Here is a 6,000-nt window from a genome sequence, read left to right as displayed (position 1 = left end):
GTTCCGCATTATTAAGTTATCTTATGCAGTATACAGGTACAAATACTAGTCATGGGTTAGCTTGTGTTCCTTTGAGGTCATGAGCACTGTGTAGCATTCCGGTTCAGTAAATCAGGTCATTAAAAGTTGGCATCCAATAGTCTGAAGAATGTGGCGTATGATTGGGTAGTTATGTGGAAGAATGGTAAAGGTGAGAATGCAACTCCTATAAGTTGCCAGGTGTTTCAGGATGCATTTCTAGATTGATTCTTTCTCCATGAAATGAGAAAAACTAAGGTAGAAGACTTTGTAAACCTGAGGTAGGGCTCAATAACAGTGAAGAAGTACCACCTTAAGTTCAACCAGTTATTTAAATAAGCCCCTGATACGATGGCTGACCCTAGGGAGAGTATGAGTAAGTTTGTTATTGGAGTATTTGGTTTGGTAGTAAAGGAGTGTAGGACTTCCATGCTTATTGGGGATATGGATCTTGCTAGTGTGATGATCCATGCTCAACAGATTAAGGCAAAAAAAGTTAAAGGTGAGAGAGGGGGTAAATAAGAAGGCTAGAATCAGTCATTTTGAGTATGGCCAGATAAACTTTGGAGGGGGAAATTATTTGCAATTCCAGAATCATTCATCTATGCCAGCGCCATCTCCAGCTAGTGCTCCTACCCTCAGAGCTAGACAAGAGCAGTGGGGTAAGACTTCTACGTCCAAATCACAAAATAGCATGAGTGGAAAACCCAGTTATCCTCTATATGCTAAGTATGCTAAGAATCATCTTGGTGAGTATTTTTTGGGATAGAAAGGTTGTTATGGTTGTGGTAAATTAGGGTATGGAATCAAAGAGTGTCCTCATACTAGGCAGGGAAATAGGGATGTTCATCTCCAAACTCAAGCTACTAGCACACCAGCTCCTCCAGGTTGCCCAGTCCCTCCTCAGGGTGCATCACTCAGTACCAATGACGGTCAGTTCTAGAATCATTTTTATGCTTTACCATCCCATCAGGAGCAAGAAAGTTCACCAGATATTGTCATTGGTATGCTTCGTGTCTTTCATCTTGATATTTCTGTGTTGTTAAACCCTGGGTTAAATTTCTCTTATGTGACCCCACTAGTTGTAGTATATTTTTAAATAGGACCTGGAAATATCCCTAATCACTTCTTGGTTTCTACCCCAATGGGTGAGACAGTTGTTGCCGAACGAGTCTATAAAAAGTGTCTTATGACTATTCTTCATAAAATAACATTAGTTGATCTAATAGATTTGGATATAGTTGACTTTGACCTTATTCAGGGCATAGATTGGCTTCATTCCTGTTATGCATCCATAGATTATCACACCCAAGTGGTGAAGTTTCAGTTTCTAGATGAGCCAGTCTTTGAGTGGGAAGGTAATTCAGTGTCTCTCAAGAGTCATTTCATATCCTATCTTAAAGCCAGAAAGTTGATATCAAAAGGGTGTATCTATTATCTAGTTCGAGTCAAAGTCACTAAGTTAAGACTCCAAAAGTTTAGTCAATTTGTGTAGTCAATGAGTTTGCTAAAGTTTTTCCCGAGGATTTATCGAGGGTACCTCCCGATAGGGAAATAGAATTCAGTATTGATCTTCTTCCAGATACTTAGTCTATCTTTATTCCTCCATATTAAATGGCTCCAGCCGAGCATAAAGAGTTAAAGATCAGTTTAAAGACCTCTTAGATAAAGGTTTCATAAGGACCAGTGTCTTTCCATGGGGCACTCCTATCCTATTTGTGCAAAAGAAAGATGGCTCTTTGTGAATATGCATTGACTATCGTCAGCTGAATAAAGTCACAGTCAAAAACAAATATCCTCTTCCTAGGATTGATGACTTATTCAACCATCTACAAGGTGCAATTTATTTCTCTAAGATGGACCTTATATTCGGCTATCATCAACTTAGAGTAAGGGAATGTGATATTCCAAAGACAGCTTTCATAACTCGGTATGGTCATTTTGAGTTTATAGTCATGTCCTTTGGGTTTACAAATTCCCCAGCAGTCTTCATGGACTTAATGAACCGAGTGTTCAAACAGTACTTAGACATGTTTGTCATAGTCTTTATCGATGATATTCTTGTCTATTCTCATAGTGAGGATGACCATGAAAACCATCTTAGAATTGTGTTGCAAACTCTTACAAATCACCAGTTGTTCACCAAATTTAGGAAATGTGAATTTTGGCTAAGATCAGTAGCTTTCCTTGGTCATATTGTTTCCAATGATGGCATTAGGGTTGATCCCCAAAAGACAGAAGCAGTAATAAATATCCTAGACCTATCTCTCCTTCAGATATCCAAAGTTTCTTGGGTTTAGTTATCTATTATAGATTTTTTATTGAAGGTTTTTATTCTATTGAATCCCCTCTGTATAGATTAACTCAGAATAAAGTTAAGTTTCAGTGGTCAGATTCCTGTGAAAAGAGTTTTCAGGAGTTGAAGACTCGGCTCACTTCGGCCCTTATTTTAGTGCTACCTGATGGTACAGATGGATTCATTGTCTATTATGATGTTTCTTGAATTAGATTGGGTTGTGTTCTATAATGCATAGAGGTAAGGTTATAGACTATGCCTCTAGACATCTTAAGCCTCACAAAACGAACTACCCTACCCACGACCTTGAGCTAGCTGTCGTGGTGTTTGCATTGAAAATATGGAGGTACTATCTTTATGGGGTGCATGTTGATGTGTTTATAGCTCACAAATGCTTGCAATATGTGTTTACTCAAAGGGATATGAATCTTTATCAGAGAAGGTGGTTAAAATTGTTGAAGGATTATGATATGAGTGTGTTGTATCATCCGGCAAGGCCAATATAGTAGCTGACGCCCTTAATAGATTGTCTATGGGCAGTGTTGCTCATGTGGAGAATAATAAGAAAAAATTAGTTTGAGAAGTTCACAAGTTAACTAGATTGGGTGTGAGGTTAGTTGACTCAGCTGAAGGAAATATTTGGGTTCAGAGTAGTTCAGAATCTTCTCTAGTTTATGAAGTGAAAGAGAAGCAGGATAAGGATTCAGTTTTTGTCAAACTGAAGGGTTCAGTTAAAGACCAAAAGCTAGAGGTTTTCTTCCAAGGGGGAGATGGTGTGTTGAGATACCAGAGTAGATTGTGTGTTCTATGTGTTGATGATTTGACGCAAAAAATTATAGCAGAAATGCATGGTGCGCATTACTTCATTCATCTAGGAGCCACTAAAATGTACCATGATCTGTGAGAAGTCTATTGGTGGAGTGGTATGAAGAAAGATATCACAAAATTTATAGCCAAGTGTGTGACTTGTCAACAGGTTAAGGTAGAGCATCAAACACCTAGTGGCACTTTGCAGGAGTTTGGTATTCCCACTTGGAAGTGGGAAGAGGTGAATATATACTTTGTGGCTGGATTACCCCATTCGTGTCGTCAACATGATTCAATTTGGGTTATTATAGACAGATTGACCAAATCATCCCATTTTTTGCCAGTTCACACATCCTACACAGCTAATAATTATGCTAAGCTATATATCAGAGAGTGGGTTAGATTACATGGAGTTCCTTTGTCCATCATCTCAGATAAGGGTACTCAATTTACCTCTCAATTTTGGAAAGCCTTTCAAAAGGGTCTTGGTACCCAAGTTCATCTCAATTTAGCTTTTCATCCACAAACAGATGGTCAGGCAGAGAGGACCATTAAGACCTTAGAGGATATATTGAGGGCATGTGTTCTTGATTTCAAATAAAGTTGGGATGACCACTTGTCGTTGATCAATTTTGCCTACAATAACAGTCTAGCATTCAGATGGCCCTGTTTGAGGCTCAGTATGGGCGGAGATGCAGATCACCAATCGGTTGGTTCAAAGTGGGTTAGGCCGCTTTGGTTAGGATAGATATAGTGTTTGAAGCCATGGAGAAAGTTCAGTTAATTCGACAGAGATTGAAAGCAGCACAGAGTCATCAGAAATCTTATGCATACGTAAGAAGGATAGATCTTGAGTTTGTAGTAGATAATCTTATGTATTTGAAGGTTTCAACCATGAAGGGGGTGAAGAGATTTGGCAAAAAGGGTACGCTTATTCCTTGATATGTGGGTCCCTATAGGATTTTGAGTCGTGTGGGGAAGGTAGCGTATGAGCTTGAGCTACCTGTAGACTTATCTTTAGTTCACCTAGTGTTCCATGTGTCCTTATTGAAGAAGTGCATGGATGATTCAGCTGTTGTAGTCCCTCTAGAAGGCACGGGAATTCATAATAGCCTTTCATACGAAGAAATTCCAGTAGAGATTCTTGATCATCAGACCTGTAGACTAAGAAACAAAGAAGTTCCCTTGGTCAAAGTTCTATGGTAAAATTAGTCCCTTTAGGGTGCTACTTAGGATGTAGAAGCAGACATGCGTACCAAGTATCTTCACCTCTTCTTTGCAAATTCAGATTCAGTTCATGGTAACAAGTTTCTTCAGATCATCTCTTTTTATTCCAAGTTTCATCTTTATATAGTCACTCTCTTGATAATTCTTGCATTTGCAAATCAGTTTAGTTATGCTTCAGTTGTGCATGCCAGTCATAGTTTCAGTTCCTCAGTATCCTCAGCTTAATTAGTCTTATTCAAGGACGAATATTTCCAAGGGGGAGATATTGTAATACCCCTTACTTTCATAACTCAACTTCGACCATAGTGCATTCTTAAGGAACTTAGAACCTGAAATAAAACTAAATGTTGGAGATTTAGTCTCATTTTGACCCCTTAAACTTTGATGATTTTATTTCTAACATTTTTGAGATTGTATGGTTGATTTTAAAGATGATTCTTGATTGGGTTAGTAAGTAGTACATCTCGGGTGAGTTTCGGAGCTTTTGGACAAGCGTAAGGCCGTGTTTAAAAGTTCAAAGTAGTAGTTGTGTGAGAATAGTGTGTGACGCACGCTCCAGTCTACCCCTAGGGAGAATGCTCTAGAGCATGCAGCGCACGCTCCATACCGTAGATCCTGAGCATGCGACGCACGCTCCTAAATTTTTCAGTTTTTGACTCCGCATGTTGGAGGACAATAAGGTCTTTTGTCCCACATCAAAACAGTCCTAAACACATAATTTCAGCCCCAAATAGCCTAGATACATCATTATTCATCTTTTTCCTCTCTAAAAAAACCCTAGCTCTAAGAAATCAAGAACAACCCATTACTCCTTTTTCAAGAAAGTCAATAATCCAAGCTTTTGAGTTCAAGAACTTCAAGAAGAAGCTTCGAGAAAACCATTAGAGATTCAAAAGTTCAAGCTTTGACATTCAATTATTCCAACAAGGTATGTGGGGTTTTCAACAAGGATAATTCTTTCATCGTTGTGCCCAAAATTAGTTTTAAAGTTGAATTTTATATGAAATTATATGAATTTCAGTTTAGGGTTTTACCCACTTATTACTATTTGATGAATTATGAGATATTGAGAGATTTCGATGTTGAATTACATGTCTACTTTCGTATTTTTATGCATATTGCAGTAATTTCCAGATTTAGAATTGAATTATACATATTTTCATTATCAAGCATGAACTTTATGATGATTTGACATGAAATAAATGCATGGGTTATTAGCCCTAGTTTGAATGTTGTTATTTCAAGAATATTATGCTTTTAAGCATCCCATGATTTGTTATATTCAAATTTTGAACAAAGATTTGATCTTTTGATCTCAGCTTAGATATGGAATCCACTTTACAGATTTAACTATAGTTTACAATAAATTGATTCACAAGAGGTTTTCATTGTAAACTCGTATAGTAGTTTTAAAAGTGGATTTCCAACAAAATGAGCATGCAGATTAAAAGAAGTAGTATTTAGCATTGAGTTGGGTATGTTTACATGCCCCAGAACTATGAGCCAACATAGGTACAGATTATCAGATTATTCTTATTTCTATATGGATGAAAGTTACAGATGTGATCACTTAGATTAGGTTATACTCCTTGGCAAGAGTGTGACACTTCTCCTCAACGTGAGGTTTTCCTATAAGGGAACTAGACGTTGGA

The sequence above is a fragment of the Capsicum annuum genome, chromosome 11 (genome assembly GCF_002878395.1).
Source record: "Capsicum annuum cultivar UCD-10X-F1 chromosome 11, UCD10Xv1.1, whole genome shotgun sequence".
NCBI classification, from domain to species: domain Eukaryota; kingdom Viridiplantae; phylum Streptophyta; class Magnoliopsida; order Solanales; family Solanaceae; genus Capsicum; species Capsicum annuum.
Note: the sequence above shows the minus strand (reverse complement) of the source record.